Source organism: Lissotriton helveticus, chromosome 10 (assembly GCF_964261635.1).
Source record: "Lissotriton helveticus chromosome 10, aLisHel1.1, whole genome shotgun sequence".
Classification (NCBI taxonomy): Eukaryota; Metazoa; Chordata; class Amphibia; order Caudata; family Salamandridae; genus Lissotriton; species Lissotriton helveticus.
In genome coordinates, this window is record NC_136071.1 from 176411621 (window position 1) to 176434519 (window position 22899).

At 50.2% G+C, this 22899-nt stretch overlaps 1 protein-coding gene across 1 annotated transcript in view; it reads right to left on the reverse strand.

Moving 5' to 3' along the window:
* Positions 1–22001, reverse strand: part of LOC144786079 (actin, cytoplasmic 1-like) — a 62344-nt gene extending 40343 nt beyond the window's left edge. The window contains exon 1 of the mRNA XM_078665028.1: positions 21917–22001. The gene's annotated coding sequence lies outside the window, so the exon portion shown is untranslated. The remainder of the gene's footprint in view (positions 1–21916) is intronic.
* Positions 22002–22899: the final 898 nt, after the last annotated feature.

Sequence of the window (22899 nt, forward strand, 5' to 3'; positions counted from 1 at the left end):
TCTTGCGGTCCTCAACGTCAAGTTGGCGACTGCAAGCAAGCAAAATGACATCCTGGTGAGACTTTTTCCTCGTTTGCGATCAGCAACATCAAGTTGCCGATCACGAGCGTGGAAAATAAACCTCACGGCGAGATTCTCAACGCGGGAAGGTCAGGTTTCTCATTGCCAGTGGTCGCGTATGCTTGCGACCGCTTGCGATGAGAAACTACCAGTCCGCGTTGAGAAAACTGCTGCTCGAGTACAAATCTACTCGAGCGGCAGAAAACGACTGCTTACACTGTGCAAGATGCTGTTTGCAATGATTGCACAGTGCGGACAAGCATCTGGCACTGTGCAATCATTGTGAACAGCATTTCCTACTGCACTACGCAGTTCGCATGGTGCTATGCGTAGCTCGCGCAGTGCGAAGTGCACTTTGTGTAACTAGGTGTAGCGCTACTAGGCGAACTACGCCCAGGGTTACTCTGAAGTCCTAGTGTAATGTAACTGGTTCTAAGGTAAAGCGCTTTGACACCTTTGGGTAAAGTATGTGCTTTATAAAAATGCATAAATAAACCCACTTCCTTAACAAAACCGCCATTACCTGGCAATCAAAATGTTGTTATGTTCATAAAGTAACTACATCTAATAGCACACTAACTTATTTACAAATCATGCTATATCTCAAATCTAACAAAAGGACTACTCATGCAAAAACTAATGGGAACACACATGGTTAATGTACCAATACACTAAATGACTTGGTCTTGCTAGTCAATTAAAGCAATTTCATACTACAATGAAGACATGAAAGCCAATGGATGAATGGTGCTGATCCCCAGCCATGTCTATTTACCTCTTATTGTACTTTTTTCAAGGATTGCCAACGTAAGGTCTGCTAGACAGCTAAAGTGGTCAGTAGCTACACCTTAAAAGCAGAATTTAGGAGCAAAAGTTATAAAATAGAAAATAATATGTAGAACAGTGGTTCGAATCTGTGGTCTGGGGACCCCTGGGGGTCCGCAAAGCCTCCTCAGAGGGTCCGCGCCTACTTAGAAAATTAAATTATCTTGAGAGATTAATAAATTATATATATAGATAAAGAAGCTACATGTACAATTAAAACGTTTAGGGGCTTACTAGCCCCTTGCTCCACTGGTACATAACTTTTTCCCATGTTAAAAGTGATACCTCTTAAAACGTACTGTAAATGTGAAGGAATTAGAAATTGGAGGGTAAAAATTAAATTTTTATCCTCAGATGGATTTGTGGGAGCAGTGCAGGTGCATCAAACCGAATATAGTATGGATGAGTGGCCTTAATTGAATTTAGGAAAGTGCCAACCTTTCTATTAAAATTAAATTTTTGATTTTATATGTATGTGTTTTAGAATTAAATATAATGTGTCATAATTTGTGTATTTGTTTGAATGCTTTTTTACTGCACTTTTTGTGTTTTGTTTTGCAGACTAAATCATCGTCAATGCTTAGGCTGGGTGGGTTTCCCGGCTTCCAGTAATGACTCGGGTGGGGGCGCTGGAGGAGGGGGTAGATTCTAATAATGATTCAGTGGGGGTTCCCTGTAAAGATTAAGTGGGCGTTCACAGAAGTTAAAGGGTTGAGAACCACTTATGTTGAACACAAAATTCCTACTGTTTTCTGCATTATCTGAAAGTCCATTGCAATTCCTTAATAAAATCTGTTATATTTCGCTTTGCACCTTGTTTCATTTATATGGGTAGTTTTTAGGTCTCGCCTGAGCCAGCACATACACTACTCTGCGAGACATTTAGTTAGTGGCTTTTCAAAGTGCTACCACAAGCTTTGCTTGGCCTCAAGCTTGCGGTCATACGTGCGTGCACGCGCGCAGCCACCATATCGCTTTCAGTGCTGGAGTGTGAAGTCTGGCAGATGGAGGCTTGTGGGAGCTATATTAAGCCTGTAGGTTGATGTGCAGTTGTCTGATAGCTGGGACCTGCACAGAGTGCGTCCAGCTCCACCCGCTGGCACTTTCATTTTCTTCCAGCACGGGATCACGTTTGTGGCCGCGCTTCTGTAATGGCATTCCTCTTCCCCCTCCCCCACCACAGAGCGCATCCAGCTCCTCCCACTGGTTGCTGCTGCTCCTGGCACCATCTCATGGCCGCGTGGCTGCGTCACTTTTTCCCCCTCCCCGCGATCACTTTCGCTGCCGCCAACTCACTTTCATTTTCTTCCAGCACGGGGTCATCCATTACCACTTTGTGTTCCCTTTAATCCTTTGCAGACGAGTGCATGTGAATTTTACTTTAAATAGAGCAATTAGTGTTGGAAAAGTAAATTACTGCCCAGTGCTGGAGTGTGAAGTCTGGCAGATGGAGGCTTGTAGAAGCTATATTAAGCCTGTGAGTTGATGTGCAGTTGCCTGATCGCTGGGACCTGCTATGCCTAAAGATTCAGTGTGAGACGGGGCAGGGGACGGAAGCCTTTCCTTGCCCCACTTCTGTGTAGGGACAAGTGCTTTGGGAGACGGCTTGCCCCCTATGTTTGTCTGATACCTTCCATGCTGGCACTGAAAGGCTGCCGGGTCTGACGTGCAATGCGTTCCTCTCAGACCGTGCCAGGCGAGCTCAGCTCGATGTCAGAGCCTCCTAATGGCTTCAATCTGCCGTCCCTCTTCAGTTTTGAGGGAAAAGCAACGTCTTCAAGCAATTTGTTTTTAAAGAGGCTTTCAGAGGATCCAGCGTGGGGCCTTTTCAGTGGGAGCCGGACACGGCAGCACTGTGTACCAGCACCTTGGCCCCCGGCCAGGCGGCCTCAGTGTGTTCCCAAGCGCCGCGTGCCTCTTCACCATGATCCTCCCCCGGGTCTCGTGGGCTCTGGCGCACACATTTATTGGAGTCTCTTGTATAATTAGGAAGAGATTGGCCCCTGTGAGGATCACGCACTTTCCCGGATCGCAGCGCCTTAAAGACTGCTCTCTTTGTTTGTGACAGAGGAATGAAGCCATTTTCTTGGAGGCACTCCGAGGTTTTGTGAACCTTCTGTAACTGATGTTATCAGGGCCCCAGGACGTTTATCCGAACTTCAAATAAACAAGCATTTGTAATGCAACAGTCTCGGCTTTAGTTAAGCTTAAGCAATTCTGTTTGTAATTAGGTCGCTTTTAGCTTTGCTTTTATTAGTGTTTTTTAAAACGTTTATGTACATACCATGCATATGTATGTATATGTGTGCATGCATTAATATTGGTATTTATATAGATATGCAGTTGTTTATATATGTTTATATATGTATGTATATATATATATATATATACACACACATACATATGCATATATATGCATGTTATGTACATGAAAGTTTTACAAACACTAATAAAAGTAAAGCTAGAAAGCCACCATTACAAACAGAATTGCTTTAAGTGTAATAAAGATGAGACCTATTGCATTTTGAATGTTTTTTCACTAGTGCCTTTAGGCAAAGAGAAAAGGGTTGGAGTAAGGTCACGCTGTCTTTTCAGTGTGAGTAGTAGAGAGTGATTAGTAGAGAGTGAGTAGTATTGAGTAGTAGGGAGTGAGTAGAGAGTACTAGTGAGTAATAGAGATTGAGAAGACTGAGTAATAGGGGGGGTGGATGAGTGATGGGTGGGTGGATGGATGTAGGTGCGAAAAGGTGGATGAACAGGCGGCCATGGCACGGGCATGGCATTAACTATGATGATGTATGGGGACGTTTTTGGGTAATCCCGTGGTTTAAGGAGCATGTTTTTTTCTTGTTTTTATAGCCAATAATTCAGTAAATCCTTAAACATTCTTTAAAGTTTCTCTTAAACTTTCTCGGAACACTGGTGGCAATTTATATATTTTGTGCCCTGTGTTCTTTTGTAATGGTCATTCTACGTTATTCGTGAACTGATGTTTTTGGACTGCTTTGCTGAGCGCTCTCACCCAGGCGGTGCTAATACCAGTGTAGTAAAACCGTAAACTGACAGCCATCACAATGCTAATTACTGCCAGTCTGAATTATTTTCTGCAAGCTCTGAAGGATCGTGATGGCGAGTTATTATTATAATTGCGAGTTATTATTTGTTATTCTTTCAAAAATCTCAGGTAATGAACTTGCATTTGGCTGGTGTTCAAGCAAGCGTGTCGTAGAATACAATCGACACAACCACACACACAGGAAGACCTTACACACACACACAGATATACATGCACATACACAAAGAAATATTCTGTCTCTCTCACACACACACATGCACGCACCCACACACAAACAGGTAAACACAGATTCATCCACACCCATGTACACGGGCAGCACTGCTGTGAAATCACGAGTCTCTCGTTCAGAGTACACAAGCCCTTCCGGGAAGAAGCCTGGATGTCGTACGGGCACGTTTTGGGAGGGGTTGGGGGCGAGAGAGGTTTCGGACGCTCCCTCCCACATTTGCCGAGATAGCTGATGAGAGCATATACCCCGCATAGCTCTGCATCGGAGTATTAATTGTCTGGGTCCTGGTGTGGAAACGCGCTTTTCTTCTATAGTGCTATCGGTTCTGTCACAGCTGCGATAATGTAGAGAACAGCTTTATGCATTTTAAAATGGCTTTCCCGATATGTCCCTTGTGCAGGGCTTTAAGTGGGGGGGGGGGGGCCTGTAGGGGGCTGAGCCCCCCCCAGTTTATTTTGGCAGGCCTCGAAAGGGGGCTCTTTTTTTCTGGCCTCGAAGGTCAAAGGTAGGGTGAGCAGATGTCCCGGTTTTTGTTTGGGGTTACTAGTGTGGATAACATGTCTTGATAGTGAAATACTGCCAATTTCGTTTTTCACTAATGGAAGGCTATCTTGCCCATAGGATAACATGGGGAATGCTGTGTGACATGTTTACCTTCATATCGTCCCATAATTGCAAGATAGACATATGGAATATGGTATCCCTGAACTCAGAATTTAATAACACATCTTTTAGTGGAGATGGTTTTTAAATTCTAAGTTTGGAAATAGCACTTTTAGAAAGCATAAGGTGAGCGCTGGTCACTTGGCAGCTGAAGACATTCTTACAGCTCAGCAGGAAAATACATTGGTGGTGACAGTACACAAATGTAATTAAAAACATATGGAGAGCACATGCAGGGTATTTGACACTGCCTACTACTTTGCAAAAAAAGATCGCCCTTTCACTGACCACCCTGATCTAATTCGCCTTCAGGCAAAGAATGGCAGTGCAATGGGCTGTGTTTTCACAGCAATGTGACTGCAACTGAAATAATAAAACACATTGCACTGGAAATGCAACAAAGATTATTCTGTTATATCAGACAACACAAACCAAAGATCACAGTATTAATTGATGAAAGCATTTCTATTAGCAATGCTTCTACCTTAATCATCTACCTCTGTGGCATTTTTGGAAATGAAAGTACCCCAGTGACCATCTATTTCGGCCTGCTTGAGCTGGCAGAAACAAATGCCCTTGGCGTAAAGGCAGCTCTCCTAAGCTACTTTGAAAAAGTTGGACTCACAAAAAGTCTGCTACATGATATTTTGATTGCAGTATGTTCAGATGGAGCAGCAGTAATGTTTGGTAAAAAAGGAGGAGTAGTAGCATTGCTAAAATCAGAATTTCCAAATCTTGCTGTGGCAGATACAGTTGATGAGGTTGCCAGGGTCAATCACTTCAAGATTTTCATAGACTCATTGTATGCCACATACAGCATGTAACCAAAAAATCAGAGAGAGCTAAATCTGGCCACCAGCAAGCTATGTGTACAGCTTTAGAAGATAGGGAAAATGATACTAGATGGGTAGCATCCAGTTACAGATCTGTGAAAGCTGTTTGGAACTGCTTCCCTGCCTTGTGCAAACATTTTGAGACTGCTTCAAAAGACCCATCCAGACCCATAGGAGACGGGATTAAGTATAAAGGTCTCTTGAAGAAGCTTACATCGAATTCTTTTATCAGAGATTTGGGGGTAATGTGTGATGCACTTCAAGAGCTCAAAGACTTATCACTCTCCTTAAAGAGGAGGGACATTACAATTGTTAATGCCCAAAGACTTTTGGTTAGTCAAGTACGTATATTTAGAGCAATGAAGGACTCACCAGGGGAGTTTGCTTCTGAGAGCAGTTGACGAGGGCAAATTCAAGAATGTTCCTCTTATCCTAGGTAGAAGTAACTCTGTTGCCCTTAATCCAAATCAGTTTGACCAAAGTCTGTCTGTAAATATCAATAAACTATGTACCCCGGATTCTGAGAAAGAACTTATAGCCAGCTTCAGTGTGCTAGATGCAGGCAACTTGCCTTCTGGTGATGAACGTATTCTTTATGGGGAAACAGAGATCCAGAAACTGTGTTCAGAGTTTCAGCTGACAGCAAGAGATACTATCCTAGCTTTTAGACTTTTCAAAGATTTCGGTGGAAAGAAAACCCCTGAAGCATTAAAAAAGTTAGTAGTTTGCATGGAAACCCTGCCAGCAAGCAATGCGGATTGCGAGAGGTTTCAGCGCAATGAACTTAATTGCTAGTCCAACAAGGGCCGGCCTCTCTTCTTGTCACGAGACCATGCTTACGGGTAAAATTCAATGGTCCTCCATTTGAAACATTTGACGAAAAGCTGTATGTAAAGAGTTGGCTGGCAAAAGGTAGAAGGTCTGCTGAAGAAAATTGTTGTGAGAAACCCCAGCAAAATAGACACAGTGAATATCTTCAAGGGTTTTGTGAAATCCTGCAATAGATTTCTAAGTAATGTAAATAATTGTACATGTTTTTTTAACCCCTCCCATGCTCATGATGAGCTCAGCTCGTCATGAGCCACGGTTCTCGTGTGCTCATGACGAGCTGAGCTCGTCATGGCCCGTGGAACGCTCGCACACTGGGCTAATTCCCCTGCTGTGCTGAGCGTTCCATTAAACGGGCGTGGTCGTGACGAGCTCAGCTCGTCCTGAGCACACGAGTGCCGTGGCTCATGACGAGCTGACCTTGTCATGAGCACCGGGGCGCTGTGCACACCTCTCCCTTCACCCCCCAGCACAGCAGGAAAATATCCCCAGCAGCCAAGGTGTTAAAATGTTTGGTATTTTTTGGCTTATACTTAATAAAAATACTTTTTTGCCTATTTTATTATCCTTGCTGGATGTGACTTTGTGATTTTCTTAAGCTCACAATGCTAGTTATCTTGATTTAGACCACGCCCCTACTCGGATAGGCCACACCCCTTTAATACATTTGCCATGCCCCTTTTAGAGCACCCCCAGATTTTTTTCCCACTTAAAGCCCTGCCCTTGTGTCTTACTTAAGGTCATGCAACAACAGAGACAAGCAAAGGGCGAGTGCACCCTCACTCGCAAGTGCTTGTGGAAAGATGGCTGCTCTGTGCCATCAGTGGTGCTGCTTTCTGTGGGGCTGTTTGCATTGGGTGTTTGCGCAGCCTTGTACTCGGCACCTGAAGAGAAGTAACCCACAGTGCCAGTATGTGTTTGCTGCTGAGAAGTGCCTGTACTCCCTGCTAGTCCTGCAGCCTTTCAGGCACTCTCCCTTTGAATGGTAGAAGTGCAGGTAGCCAGGGCCTGGCAGTGTTGTGCTGCAATAAACCAGGGCCTTAGGATCAACTATACTAAGGGGGCGGCAACAGCCTCGTGTGCGACTCCGAAAGGGGCGGGGTACTTGAGCGACAGATGGGAAACCTTGGCAACGTCCGATGCTACTCGGACACTGCATCTCCAAACCTCATACTACCACCGATCAACAGATTTTCCTCAATCAGACCTACAACCAAAAACACCGCTTTAATATGCATGTGGCTCCTCTCTTCAAATGTACTCCCTCGACCTGCCCTTTGCTGCAGCCAAACATTCCTGCCTCAAGCAACACACAATCTTGGCACCCGTGCATTACTTTGAAAATGTTATAAGTAAAGCGCGGGTGCCACGATTATACTAAAATGAAAATAATAGATGTTTTTTCCATTTCTTTCATTTTGGTATAATCGCGGCACCCGCGCTTTACTTTTAAAAAGTTATAAGTAATGTCCTATTACTTACCGGTAATCTTCATTACTCCTTGTCCCGTTGTCCTCGTCCCATTCCTAAACATAGTGGAGATTACTATCTCCGCGACAGAAAAAAAGTACAGGAGCATGCTGGGATACCTAACTCACTCCCTCCCGCTGGGAGTACATAAGCGGTACCAACCCAGCATGCAGCCTGAAAATACCAAGGCAACAACCGGAAGGACGGCCACCAGGGAGGGAGGGAGGGGTGTTAGGAATGGGACGAGGACAACGGAACCAGGAGTAATGAAGATTACCGGCAGGGCTCGAGTTGGGGTACCACGCGAGTGGACGGCATCCTCCCACTTATTTTACCGGGTGGACGCCGCCCCCCCTGCCAAACAGCTGGACTTCACTCTTTGGCCTCTCTGGGACGAGATTCTTTGCTCTACCGCAAACTCTTTTTCCATCCCCCACTGCATTAAGACAGTGGGGTTTGAACGTCGTTACTACATCACCTCCTGCAGGGGTCATCCAACTCAAATCTCTCCTCTCCTGCACTTGCAAAGCTCTGCCAGCACAATCACAGACAACAGTTGTTAGAACCCCCAACACGTCAAAGTTATGACAAGGGTCCTCGATCGTTTAACCACAGGCTAATATCAAAATGCATTGAACTTGAATACGCTTTTGGACGTCATGGTATGAAACATGTCACAAGTTTCTGGGTCGCAGTGAGCCCGATAGTGCAAGCCACCTTTCGTGACGTCACTTCCTGTCGTAACGTCACTTACGATGACAGCGTCCCCTGCGAGAGCTGGGCTGGCCTCAGGCCATTCCTGTGTTCCTCGGACGTCACTTCCTCCCTGTTTGTCAGGCCAGGCTATTGAGGCCACGTCTGTCTGCACCTTTACCTTTGAACCTGAGTTTCCGGACGGATTTACACGTTTGCAAGTACAATGGGGCTTTGCGGGGGTGGCCGACCGGCAGGAGGCTCGCCCCCCCGGGGATTTTGGGGCCCCGGGAGGAAGGGATGGGGAGGAATTTGACGGGGGACAGGAAGGGCGAAGCTGGTTGGGCTGGGCAGTGGGTTTTGGTCGTTTTTGGGCTGGTGCCAATAAGAGCGGCCATTTTGGGTCACTGTGCACCATTTCATGGGACAGTGACCCAGCAGCCGAGGGGCAGGTTGATCGTTGTCGTAAATTGCGGCCTTGGTCGTTTTGTCGTGGTCGTTTTCGGTGGTTTAGCGGGTTTTATTGCAGACTGTGGCGTGAGTAGTGGGGCGGAGGGAGTTGTCGGCTGGTGCGGTGATCGTGTGGCGGAGCGGAGGACTTGGAAGCGGCGGTGCGAGAGACGGTACCTGGGCTGATGGCGGCGGCGATGGCGGACCCCCGCGTCCGTGAGGCGCTCCGCCTCTTGGGAGAGGCCGGCAGGACGGACCTGCTGAGGAGCGATATAATGGTAAGGTCACCGCGGTGGCAGCTTGTGAGCCACCTCGTTCGCGTGCAAGGCGGGAGGAGGAGGCGGGGACGAGGGGAGGAGCGGCGCGCGGAGGAGCGGAGCGTGGTGTCGGCCTGCGGGCGGTGGGGGCGCCGAAGCGGGGAGGGAGAGCGGGTAAGAGGCGCAGCGGCCGGGGGAAGGCCCCGCTTCAGTTCGTGGAGGAGGCAGGGGGGGCAGGGGGGACGAGCGAGAGGCCGGCGGGAGGGTCTTCGAGGGGGAAGGAGCTTGAGAAGGTTAAAAGAGCTGGGGGGGAGCCCCCGAAGTCGAGGAGGAGTGCCAGGCTGGGGGGGGGGGGAACGGGGGCCAAGTTCAAGGAGTGCTGGAGGGGGGGCAGGGGGGCAGAGAGGATGCTGCGAGGGTGCCCACAGGACGGGAGGGGGCGAGGGGAGGAGGGGGTGGAGAGGGGGTGGGGGCAGCGGGGGGCGCAGATGGGGAGGGGGAGGATGGGGGGCAAGGGGGAGGAGTGGGCGCTCACCGCTATTGATTGAGGAATCGGAGGAGGTGAGGGGGCAGGGGAAGGGGCGGAGAGCGGGCTGGACTGGGGGTCGTCGTCTGAGGAGGACATGGTGGGGCCTAGTAGGCCGGTGTCGCCGCGGGGAGGGGGGAGGGGTGCGGGGAGGGGAGGGCGAGTGGCAGGTGTAGGTTGGGGGCGGGGCGGGGGTGATGAGGTGCCCAGGGGTTTCGGGGTGGAGGGGGGCTGGGGGAGGGGGCTTCTCAGTGAGTGGGGGCACGAGAGGGGGGGGTTGAGGGGGTTTACGGGGGTGGGGCGCGGGGGTGCGGGGCGTGTGGCGGTGCCGGGGGTGGGGGGTGGGGTGGCATGGGAGGTGCGGGGGGCTGGGAGTGGGGGGAGGGGGGGTGGGGAGGGGGGCCGGCGCGGCGGGGAGAGCATTCGGCGGCGTGGGGGAGGGGTGCGCCAGGAGCTTGGGGGGGTGACGGGGGTGCATTTGCCCCGGCATGCTGGACTTCCCCACTTTTTTCTTGGCAGGAGCAGTTGTCGAGGGGCTCGGGTGAGCAGCTTGCGGCTCCAACCCGCCGAGTGGATGGGCCGGCTCTGCCTAGTACGGGCGGTCGCGCTCCAACGAGGGACCATGTGCGTGCGGACGGTGGATGGCAGGGCCATAGGTCTCCAACGCCCCCCTCACGATGGATCGATCCGGCCGCCGGGGGACGGGGAAGGCTCAGCGATTTGGCAGGTTACTCTAATTACCAGACGGAGGACAGGAGAAAGGGGAATGTGGATTTACGGACACTGATGATGGAGTGCAGGGACAAGGCAGGTCTGAGTAGGGTACAAGCAGGAGGGGTACTGGTGGAAGGGGATGACGAGATTGAGTCAGAGGAGGAGGGGGAGCTTCGGGAGGGGGAGGGGGAAGGGGAGGCGAGTAATGTTGTTGGCAGTGTTTTACGGTGCCGCGAGTGACGGCCCCCCCAGTGGACCTGGTTAGCCGGCGGGATCCGGTGAGGACGCCAGCCTTGACGCCAGGTAAGGTCCATGCAGGATCGGGGAGTGGCTTGGGCGGGCCTCATGGAGGCCAGGCGGTAGGGGGAGATGGCGGTTGCCAGGTGTCAGTGGGGACGGATGCGGGGGGAGGGGATACGGTGAGGTTGGTGAAGGGTAGGTACGTGATGGATGCCGGGGTGTGTACTGAGGCGGCGGGTGAATCGTCGTCGGGGTGCGCAGGCGCGGGAGAGGTGGCGAAGTCCGGGGGGTCGGCGGGTGCAGCGGTGTCGGCAAGCGCGGGGACGGGAGAGGCGGCGACGTCCGGCGGGTCGGCGGCGTCCAGCGTCGGAGCGAAGGAGATCTGTGAGGTCCCGGTCAGTAAGCTGCTGTACATGGGGGTGGCGAAGCCTTTGGGGGCGCATTTGTTGATGGCGACCCGGGAGAAGATCTGGAAAGGGGAATATGTGGAGATTTTGAAGTTGCTCCACAGGGAGTTGATGGCCAAAGAGGGGTCGAAGGAGGAAGAGCAGGAGTTAGCCAGGCGGCCTAAGGTGCCGGTTACCATTGAGAATTGGTCGGCGGCTTTCCTGATCTATGCCAGCGTGTACTGCGAAAAGTACCCCGACAGGGCGGTCGCGCTGTTCAAGTACATGGACGTGGTGCGGCGGGCGCAGGTGACGTACGGGGGTAATGCGTGGTCGCATTACGACGAGGAGTTTCGGGCGCGCATGGCATCGGACCCGGAGGCGAAGTGGGGAGAGTTGGACGCGGACTTGTACCAACAGACGATGAGCGGGGCAAAATTTGGCCGCACCATCTACACGGCCAGTGGGCTGCCGTTGGTGCCCTCCCCCTTTTCGGCCCGCCCCACCCGTGGAGGGGTGGGGGCGGGGGGAGCCGGTAGCACGGCCAGCGTTGGGGCCTGCTGGGACTTCAACAGAGGCTCTTGTCTCAGGCAGGTGTGCCGTTTTCGGCACCAATGCTCCGCGTGCGGGAGACGGCACCCGGAGGCGCGTTGTTGGGGGCTTGGGGGAGGCCCCGCACAGGGACAGCACTCATCCTCCGTGCCCGGTAGAGGGAGGGGGGCAGAAGGGGGGGAGGGAGTACCCTGGGAAAAGGCTCGTACTCCGGTTAGGCTGGACCGACTGGAACCTCTTTTGGAGGCGTATCCGCGGGCGGACGATGCGGCCGTGCTGCGTCGGGGCTTCAGGGAGGGTTTCCGGTTGGGCTACGAGGGTCCGCGGATCGCTCGTTGGGCAGAGAACCTGAAGTCCGTGAACGCGCACAAGGGTATCGTCCGGGAGAAGCTTTTCAAGGAGGTGAAGGAAGGGAGGATGGTGGGGCCTTTTGAGGAGGCGCCATTGCCGGATTTGATCATTTCACCATTTGGGGTGGTCCCGAAAAAGGAACCAGGTCAATTCCGGCTGATTCAGCATCTCTCATGGCCGGAGGGCACGTCGGTGAACGACTTTATTTCCATGGAGTTGGCGTCAGTGTCGTACTCGTCCGTGGACGTCGCGAGGAGGTTGGTGACGACGGTGGGGCGGGGGGCGCTCATGGCCAAATGCGATGTAAAATCGGCGTTCTGGTTGCTACCGGTACATCCGGTGGATCACCAGTTGCTGGGGATCCAGTTTGATGGTCTCATCTTTGTCGATAGAGCGCTGCCCATGGGGTGCTCCGTGTCGTGTGCCTTGTTTGAGAGATTCAGCTCCTTCTTGCAGTGGGTTTTTTCCTGGCGCACAGGCTCTGAGGCGATAACGCATTACCTGGATGACTTCTTCCTGGTGGGTCGGCCCGGTTCGACGGACTGCCAGCAGCGACTGGACAGTTTTACTGACCTGATGGGTTACCTAGGGGTGCCTTTGGTGCCAGAGAAGACGCAAGGTCCCAGCACGGTGCTGTCGTTTCTCGGGATAGAGCTCGACTCAGCGGCCATGGAAGCACGCCTACCGGAGGACAAGCGGGTGGTGATGATGGAGTTGGTGAAGGGCATGTTGGCCAGGCGAAAGGTGACGGTGCGGGAGGTGCAGGTGTTGCTGAGGCATTTGAACTTCGCGTGCCGTGTTGTGGGAGCGGGGCGGACGTTTTGTCGGCGGCTGGGTTTGGCCTTGTCCGGGCTGACGCTGCCCCATCATCATGTGCGCCTATCGGCGGGCTCGAGGGAAGACCTGAGCATGTGGCTGGCTTTTCTGGGACGTTTCAATGGAGTGCCCATGGCGCCCCCGGAAGACTGGGAGTGGGACGTGACGATGTCATCGGACTCGGCGGGAGTCGGAGGTTTTGGACTCTACTGGGCAGGCAGGTGGCGCGCGGAGACATGGCCGGAGCAGTGGCAGGCAGGGGGTAGGAGCATTGCTTTCCTGGAGTTGTTCCCGTTGGTGGTGGCTGTGACAGTGTGGGCGCAAGAGTTGGCGCACAAGCGGGTTTTGTTCAGGGTGGACAATATGTCGGTGGTGCAGGTGGTGAATAGGCAGTCTGCAAGGGAGCCCCAAGTGCTGAAGTTGATGCGCGTGTTCGTATTGAGGTGTTTGGAGCATGATATTTTGTTCCAGGCTCAACATTTGCCGGGAGTGGACAATGACATTGCTGATGCTTTGTCTCGTTCCCAGTGGCGGAGGTTCCATGGGCTAGCCACGGAGGCAGCGGCGGACAAGACGCGGGGGCCGGAGGAGCTGTGGTTGGTGGGAGAGCGCGGGTCGTTCAGTTGGTGAGGTCGTCCCTGGCAGCGTCCACGTGGAGGAGTTATGAGCAGGCTTGGATGGAGTTTCTACGTGGCGGAGCGGTAAGGCAGCGTGGCAAGTGGCGTCGTGAGGAACAGGTGGTGCAGTTCATGCTAAGGCTAATGGACAAAGGTCTGGCGAGAGTGACGATAGCAGGAAAACTGGCAGGGGTGGCTCTCATGGGCAAGCTCTGGTGGGGTTATGCGCCTTCAGCGGGAGAATTGGGGGGGCGTCTTTTGGAGGGTTGGGAGAGGGGAAAAAGGTGCTCGGGCGCGGCGGAGACGTCCCATTACGGAGGCGATGTTGGAGAGCTTGGTGGGCCGGTAGTATGCAGGGACCAGGCGGAGACGGTGTTGTTTTCCACGCTGATGTCATGGATGTTCTTTGGAGCTTTCCGGGTGTTAGAGTTGGTGGGTTTGAAGGAACGTCCGGGTTGGACCTGGGAGGAGGTGGAGTTGCACGGCCGGGAGGTTGCGGTGCGGCTTCGCCGGTCCAAGACTGATCAGCGTGGGGAGGGTACTTGGGTTCTATTGGGTCCAGGGGGAACGGAGGCGGTGTGCCCGGCGGAATGGGGGAGAAGACTGGCGGCCGGTCGGGTGCAGGACGGTGTAGAGGTTTTTGGCAGGGGAGATGTGGGTCGGGTGACAGCTGCGCAGTTGCTGTGGGTCCTGCGGCACGCCCTACGGGCTATGGGTGAGGACCCGAAGGAATTCGGGACACATTCGTTTCGCATCGGGGCGGCGACGGAGGCGGCGCGGAAGGGTTGGGGGAAGGAGGAGATTAAAAAGCTGGGGCGCTGGAAATCAGACTGCTATAAGACATACGTCAGGCTGCAGGGGGTAGTGTTGGAATAGACTTGCAGTTTGTGCGCGCTGCTCACATATGTGTCTTTACAGGTGCAGTGGCTGGGCCTGCTGCAGCAGCGATGAGCATATACGTGGTGGGCCATTCCTTTGTAAAGAGAGTGGAGAGGGCCGAATGGGAGAAACACAGGAATCTCAATTTGGAATTGGACGAGCCGTTGTTTAGGTGTCATTGGAGGAGTAAAGGGGGCATGCGTTGGCACGAGTTGGTGCCGGTGTTGAACAATGTTGTTCGGGGGGGGGGGGGTCTGCCCGGATGTGGTAGTCATTTACTTGGGTGAGAATGATTTAGTGCAGTGTAAGGGACTGGCACTGGTGAAGCAAATGAAGAGGGATTTGCTGGAGATCAGGAGGCAGTGGGCGGGTTGTTATGTCATTTGGTCGGAATTCATACCCAGGAGATGTTGGAGGGGGGCGGAGAGACCTGGGGCAATTGACAAGACTCGGAGGAAAATTAACAGGGAGATGCGGGCTTTTTGTGAGAAGGAAGGAGTGGGCAGGATGGAGCACCCGGAGCTGAGGTATGGGGCGGTCTACTTTTTTCTGGAAGATGGAGTGCATTTATCAAGATATGGGATGGAGCTCTATATTGTACAGTTGAAAGAGGCAGTAGACCGGGCAGTAGGGGTGCACAGGTATCCAAAGGTGCAGGAGTCCTAGGGGGGGGGGTCGAAAGCCGTATGGGGGCTTTCGAGTGGCGCTTTTTCCTAGTTAAACGGGGGAGGTAGGATAGGAGGAATTACTTTTCCTGGCAGAGGGGGAGGGAGTGTACATATGGCAGGTGTTGAAACAGTTGAGGCAGGCGTTTGGGTATTTGGTACTAATGTTTATGTTGTTGGCGGGGAACTGTTTAGGGGTGGGGGTGAGGGGTTTTGGCAGGTATACGTATAGTTAGTTAGGCCTAGTTTTGTACGGCAAAGGCCAAGGATGTGGTCAGGATGCACCTGTTTCTCAATAAAGCGGCCTTTATCACACCTTACATCTGTCTCCGGTTGGTTCTTCCCCTCCCCGTCTCCCTATGGGCCCCAATGAGGCTTTGCGGGGGTGGCCGACCGGCGGGAGGCTCGCCCCCCCCCGGGGATTTTGGGGCCCCGGGAGGAAAGGGTGGGGAGGAATTTGACGGGGGACAGGAAGGGCGAAGCTGGTTGGGCTGGGCAGTGGGTTTTGGTAGTTTTTGGGCTGGTGCCAATAAGAGCGGCCATTTTGGGTCACTGTGCACCATTTCATGGGACAGTGACCCAGCAGCCGGGGGGCAGGTTGATCGTTGTCCCACCCTCCCTCCCTGTAGTTCCTGGTTGTAAGGGGGGTGCAGCGGGGGTTTGTTTCCCTGGGTCATGTTGGTACGGGAGGGGCCCAAGGGGTTTTTTGTTGGAAGCAGGTGCGTTCTAAGGTAGAGTTTGGCTGGATGTGTTGTCGCTGGGAACAGGTGCTGGAAAGTTATGTTGGGTGGCGCTTTTTCCTAGTTAAACGGGGGAGGTAGGATTGGAGGAATGACATTTCCTGGCAGAGGGGGAGGGAGTGTACATATGGCAGGTGTTGAAACAGTTGAGGCAGGCGTTTGGGTATTTAGTACTAATGTTTATGTTGTTGGGGAACTGTTTAGGGGTGGGGGTGAGGGGTTTTGGCAGGTATACGTATAGTTAGTTAGGCCTAGTTTTGTACGGCAAAGGCCAAGGATGTGGTATATTGTCAGGATGCACCTGTTTCTCAATAAAGCGGCCTTTATCACACCTTACATCTGTCTCCGGTCGGTTCTTCCCCTCCCCGTCTCCCGATGGGCCCCAATAAGGAAGTGATTGATTTCCATGTAAAGAACTAGGCATTATGCACGCAGGACTCATACGAGGCAGTGGTTAAAAGGCTGGACAGTGTTATAACCACAGTTTCCGGTATTTTGCACTCAGGGAGGGTCGAGGTCAAAACTGGAGTAAAAAAACCTAAACATCCTCCCTTGAATTTCCTTTCTAGTCAGTCAGTCAGTCAAAATTAACTTTATTTGGTTTGTCATAACCATAAAGCATGTAAAACACATTTCATTTCATACACAGGTTAAAAGAGAAACATTTTCCACTCAGTTAAAATATTTACAAATACTGTTAAAAATGTCCTTTCTAATGTTTTAAAGCCCCTGTAAAAACGGAGGCTTCCCCAACAGATAGTTGGCATTTAGCAAGGTGCTGCTTCTGCTGAGCCTCACTTTCAGGCCTTCTGACTTGCCCCTGCCACTTCATGGAATAATGTACTGGATCTCTGGAGAAGCCCTTTCCTTCCACTGGTTGCTGATAGGTGCTGGTACTTTTGTTTTGACTGCTTCTGCTAAGTTACTCATGGGTCTTACAATCCTTAAAAACAAAGATCCTAGGAAATGCATGGGGTCTAAGGTGAGGCCAGAGACAGACCGACCAATGTCTGTTCAAGAAAGCCAGATCAGTACTATAATTTCAGGATAAGTGCTTGTTAGGTAAATTATTGCCATATAGAAGTATTGAAAGAAATGTGCCCCTTGTGAGAATCTGGCACAGATACCACCCATATAGACGAAATATGGACACACTTGAGGCTCAGGGTGTTGACGCTGTTAGATGTTTTAGCTCTGTCTGAACAGCACAGCTGTCTCTGTGACCTATTGTTACCAATTAATTCCAGTTTTACATAGAGAGGGCTTTGACACCACCCAGAGGACTATTTCACTCTCACCGCTTGCTGTTGGCTGTTTGATGGATCATTCTGCTTCCTATAGAGTGTTTGCATTGAAATGTATGAGGGACTGTTTTGCAACTCAAAAGTACACTAGGATATCACACATTAAATTATTTATCTCATAGATGTGCATACCTAAAGCAGTGATTTTTTAAAACTTTTTTTCACTGGAGAAGGCTTTTCAAAATCTTTTGGTCAGGGCTGAAAATGCAAGACAGACTTATTGGCTTTACCAGCACTTGTTTCACATGAGATTTTTCCTTCCACTACTATGTTGTCAGCTGGTTCCACCACTTTTCGGGGGTTGCTGGTGATGAGCACTGGCCCTCATTTTTTGGGACTGGGATTTATTTTTCATAATTTGAAGTTGAGGAAGAGACATAAAGACAGAAAAGGAGACAGGAGATAAAATGACAACAACAGAAAACAGCGATAAAAAAAAACCTGCCCAAGTGAGATAAAGATTCAGGAAATGTAGGTAACAAAAGAAAGGGGCATAATGTGGAATCAGGACTGGGCAGTAACGCCAAAGTCCTTAAAAGGTTTGGGCCCTGCGCTTCTTTCTGTATTGTATTATCATTGTTATTTTACAATTATTTAGTATTATTATTGCTATTATTGTTATTAATATAATGTTATTATTGTTACATTTAATTGTGTACTTATTATTATTTTGTACAAAATAAGCACTTTGGAAACGTGAGCTATAGTGGACGAAACCTAATCTGATTACCAAGCATCACCTTGTGTTCCTATCATTATGACTGATTGTACATAAGTCAATATGAGAACCCGAATTGCTCTATTGCTCTGATAGGCACAGGTGGACTTGCACTATGGACCCCGTGCACAGTGAATGAGTTATGGACTGGTGCTGTGAGCCAGGTCATTTCCAGGCACAAAACCCGGGTGGTTTCAGAGCAGGCAGGGACGTGAGCAGTCTTTGCACCCAAGTTATTTCCTAATATGGAATATTTACCTGGAGGCTGCTTGAAAACCTATGGATTGATTATGCTCAGTGATATATTGACCTCTCACCACAACATAGTGTTCCTTGGTCTGAGGACATCCGGCAAAGTTCTTGCAGCAAACTTTATGCCAAAGGAGGGAACGCATTCTGTGTTTGATGTCCTTCTTCAGGCCGGTCCTGATGGCCAAGCGAGCCTCAGACAGCAGAAGGAAGAGTAGAGGTTTAAAGAACATTGTTTATTACAACAAAAGTCTTCCTTTGGATAAGGTATGAAACCGTGCAAAGAAGCAAAATTGCAGCTCGCGGCTCACAAAAAGGCTTGGGAAGAGATCTCTCCTCCTCTGCCTTGAATGCGATTGAGGCAGGTAGATATTGAGTCCTGTAAACAGGGGCAGTCTCAGGGTCTCCTTCTGAGGACCACACCTAGGGCCTGATCATTTCATTCGTGCAATGCATGTAACAATGAACCAACAAACACTACCGGACTACGCTGTTGTATTAAATGAATGTATGTCATTACATCGCATACCAATACCACGCATGCCATTACAACGCGGGTATTACTACGCAATGTCAATGACATCCGGACGTCAGTGAACCAAGACCTAGGTTCAGGGCGGCGAGTCGTTATGAATCAAACGGAACATAACGTGAAGATTCTGCCACACTGAAAGTCCATGTGGCACGTTTACTTCTACTTTGAAAGTGGCTCCAGGAAAATTGCAGGAGCCCTGACTGCGGATAAAAACCGTGAGTTAACCAAGGAGATCAATGAGTCCCTGAGGTTCATTTTATTTTTCACACAAGCCCTCACGGTGTGGGCACGCCTTAGCGAGCGTGGACCCCCGGAGGGCATCTTTTTCTTGTCATTTCGGTCCTGAAGAAAGCTGAGCACAATTTGCATTGAACAGCAGAAACATGTCGACCACACACGCCAGACCACTAGGGTTCTAATACAAACCACTAAGTGGCTTCACTGTTTTTAATGTGAACAACTGTTCCTCTAATAAAGTTGTTTAGGTTCAGTTGTGAACTTTTATCATTCACATTCACTACTGATCATTCACTTCACTGCACCTTTTTTGCAACACCAGCTCCGCTGCATTTGCAGGCGTTGAAGCACACAGGGGGGATATTCGATCCCCCCTGTGGGAACCCCATGATGAAGCATGTCACCACTAGGGTGAGTGAGGGTTCTTTTAGAAAATAGTTTTTCCTTTATTTCCAGTTCATTTTGATCATAATTGATAGTTTTGTCTAGTGTTACACTGTGTTTTTCTTTGGATAGGGACAATGTCATTTGCGAATTCACAGCATTAGGTTCTCTTTTGTTGATGTTAATGACAATGACATGCCATTACATCGCAAACTTTTACCACGACTATGCCTTTACCACGCATGCCATTACAACGCGAAGACATGCGTGGTAAAGCTATACTCGTGGTTAAAGTTTGCAAGGTAAGTGACTCTACCCTACCCCTGCACGACTACTCCCTCCAATAACACTACACCACCCTGCATGCCCCCCGACACTACCCTAAAACACTACACAAACATTACAACACTACCCTAAACCCTAAAACACTACACTACACAAACACTACAACACTACCTTAAACCCTAAAACACTACACTACAACATTACCCTAAACACTACACTACACAAACACTACAACACTACCCTAAACCCTAAAACACTACACTACACAAACACTACAACACTACCCTAAAAACCTAAAACACTACACAAACACTACAACACTACCCTAAAACCTAAAATATTACACTACTCAGACACTACAACACTACACTAAACCACTACTCACACTACTCCCACCCCTACACTACCCTAAACCCTAAAACACTACAACACTACCCTAATACACTACCCACACTACTCCCACCCCTACACTACCCCTAACCCTAAAACACTACACCACTACCCTAAACCACTACCCACACTACTCCTACCCCAAGCACAATCACCCTTATCTCTCTTCCCTCGTGGTTCCTCTCCGGCGTCGCGGTCTCTGCTCCCGGTTCCTGCTTCACGGCGGTGCACGTCGTTGTGAGGAAACGGAAGAGCCCCAGTTTCCTCACAACGAGGTGGATCGGCATTACATCGCATGCGTTGTAACAGCGCATGCAAAGTAATGGTATGTGAAGTAATGGCTACGCCTAGTTACATCGCATGCGTTGTAATGCATGCAATGTAATGGCATTGCGGGGTAAAATCCGCGTAGTGATTGCTGTTTCCCGTATTAAACATGTATTGACCAATGCACAGCAAACACCTGTGGGCCTGATTTAGATCTTTGTGCACATGTTACTCTGTGACAGAAATACAGTCCGCCGAAACATAAATCCCATTATATCCTATATATATGTTTTATCGCTCTCTGAGGTGTGGGCAGCATACACATCCACTAGTATCCTTCCTCCTAGCACTGGCTAAACAAGGACTACTGTGCTTCAACAGATAGACAATAATGTGTTCTTCCTAAGCTTTGCACTGAAAATTAGAAGTTTTGCACTAGATTTCAAAACAGCACAAGTACATTCACAACCTTTAAAAGAGGCTTTCTTCATTTTGGACAAATAGTTGGGTCCAAACTTTTTAATTTGATCCTTTGGCCACTATTGTAAATATAAAGGGACAGCACAAGCACAGTGACTTGGTTCGCTCATGTATATCTGGCAGAGCACTGAACTGCCCCAGGAGCACCTAGAAGACTGGTCGGCAGTACTGTCGTTGAGCTGGATTGATTACTGCAGTTTCAGTTGTGTTGCATCCTGTTCAGTGAACACTAATTCAGGACGTCCCAGCATCCTCATCTCCCAGCATCCCTCGAAGTGGACTCCGAGGCTTGAAGACCTGTTCAGAGGCAACAAAACACACAAGCCCTGGAACCCCCGCCTTCTGTCTCCATTTGCAAGCTGAAGAGCCATACAGCTGTTCTACCACCTCTGGTGGGATGAGGCTGCTCTGTCTCCGCTGCTTTAAAGGGAGAATCCTTTTGATTCCAAGCCTCCAGGCCGATGGAGCCAAACCAAGAAAGCAGGAGGCATGTTGCTGCCTGAAGCAGTCCTGCTGCACTCCTTCCTGATGCGCCCCTGTCCCAAGGGGCCAAGAGTTGCTGCCATCCAGTGTTGGAATGGGGAATAACACAAGCCCATGCGGAGGGGGGGGAGATTTTCAGGGGAGCCCTAAAACCTTCAGGAGGGCCCCTATTTAGACCAAGATCATTGATTATCTGTGAGATATGGGAGACTCAAGGGCCCCTCCTTACATTCGGCAGGGGGTGCCATCCATTTGTCTTAAGGGGCTTAAAGGCAGACTCTTCCTGGCAGAGGCTGCCATTATGACAGCAAGTCAACTGTGCGGGCCTCAGCTAATTCTCTGGGTTAGGGTACAGTAACCGCAGCAGGAGGAGGCTCTGCAACCCCACCTACTATACATTGCCCTTATATGATAGTGTTAAAAGGGGCAGATTTCGATGCCCTTTCATACATCCAGGAACAGTGAGAACTTCAGAAAGTTGCTAATCAGCCCACACCAGTCCTTGTGTTGCTTCCAAGGCACGCTTCTATCTGATAATTAATTCAATTTATAGACAAATAGCTCTTCTTCATGTAAACCTATGCCCTTAATTTAAAACAATATCCTACACCACTTCTCCACCAGCTCCAGTAATTCCCCATAGTATGCTGAATGTATCTGGTATAGACCATGTCCCAAGAAAGTCTAAACACTGCACAATGAAAGTATGCTTACCTCTGGGCTGGGTGGTTGTGATTTGACGACAGCTGCAGGCGCTGGGGTGACGCTGCCCACCTCTGGTGATGGAGCTCAGAGTGACAGGCCGTCAGCCGGGGCTTCGGGAGTTATGAGACATGAGCTGGTTCCCGATTGGCTGGAATGAGTCTCAGTGAAGTCATAATCTAAAGAAACATGACAGTTTTACGAGCTCCCCATTTATGGCACGGCCTTTAGGCCCCCATCTTATCTCCTTTATTGCTGTGGTACCCCTTGGTGAATAGACTATATTTACAGCATTGATGCTATCTGGGAAACTTTAACCCCATGGGACGACCGTGCCACGTGCTGGTGCAAGGCCAGTCCTCACTTCTACTCCTTTACCTGTGAATGTGCTGTCCTGCCAACACCATTAATGTAGAAAAGTGCCTCTTCTGGACCTGGTTAGCCCCCACTCTTTGCCTGAAAAATTGTATAATGTCGAGCAGAAGTGCACAGGGTTCCTGCCAACCTTCTTCTCCCCTGTGCCAGAAGCTCTTTCCCTAAGTTACCTTTTGTTTCCCATTGGCACCCTTTCAGTACCCCTTGTAAGTCCCTAGTAAATGGTACCCCTGGTACCTAGGGCAGCATGAATTGTGCCACCCTACGGTCCCCTCACCATGGCCATGCACCCTGCCATCGCAGACTGCATACCTCTGTGCAGATAAAACCGAAGAGTCAATATAGCACGCTTCCCTGTGTGCCATGTCCACAATCACTGCATGTGAAATAGGTAAGACACCCCTCTGGCAGGCCTTATAGCCCCAAGGCAGAGTGCACAATATCACCTGTGAGGACATATCTGCATGAGCGGATATGCCCCTGCAATAACCATGTTGGTTCTTGGATATTGTAATTGAACATGGAAGGCTTGAAGAGTACATGGGCCGGGCACTCATTTTTACGAGTTCTCCAGCTCTGTGATGGCTTCACTGTACAATGGGACATTTAGTACTGAACAC